This window comes from Echinops telfairi, unplaced genomic scaffold (genome assembly GCF_000313985.2).
Source record: "Echinops telfairi isolate 266 unplaced genomic scaffold, ASM31398v2 ScPeMD7_7469;HRSCAF=8507_1, whole genome shotgun sequence".
NCBI lineage: Eukaryota > Metazoa > Chordata > Mammalia > Afrosoricida > Tenrecidae > Echinops > Echinops telfairi.
This window is the reverse complement of record NW_022111373.1, coordinates 150,250,208-150,250,631: the sequence shown is the minus strand read 5'-3', so window position 1 is coordinate 150,250,631 and position 424 is coordinate 150,250,208.

Below are 424 nucleotides of genomic sequence, written 5' to 3'. Positions count from 1 at the left end.
AGCCCCTGTCCCTCGGGACCGCCTCTGAGGTGGGTGGTGCCCCGATGGAAAGGACCCAAGACAAATGGGGTGCTAGGGACCCAGCTGCCCAGAGAGGCTCACAGGGCATGGCCACTCACACCCGGGACCCCATGGGGCCCTGTTTCGCGATGTTCCCTGGAAGTTCTGTGCCTGGGAAGAGATGGGCATGCTTGGATGCGGGGGGGCGCTCATGGCTCGGGATTCTCCCCCCATCATGCCCGCAGGCACCCGGGTGGCCGTGGGGAGTTGGGGGTCAGGGGCCGGCAGCAGAGGAGCATTTAGTACTCGTCGTAATTGTTCAGGTCTGTAAAGTAGGCATTGGAGTAGGTCTTCCCGGTGAGGTGGGGGTTGAAGTATTTGTTTCTCTCCTCGAGGATTAAGTTGTTTTTGTTGAATGCCTGAG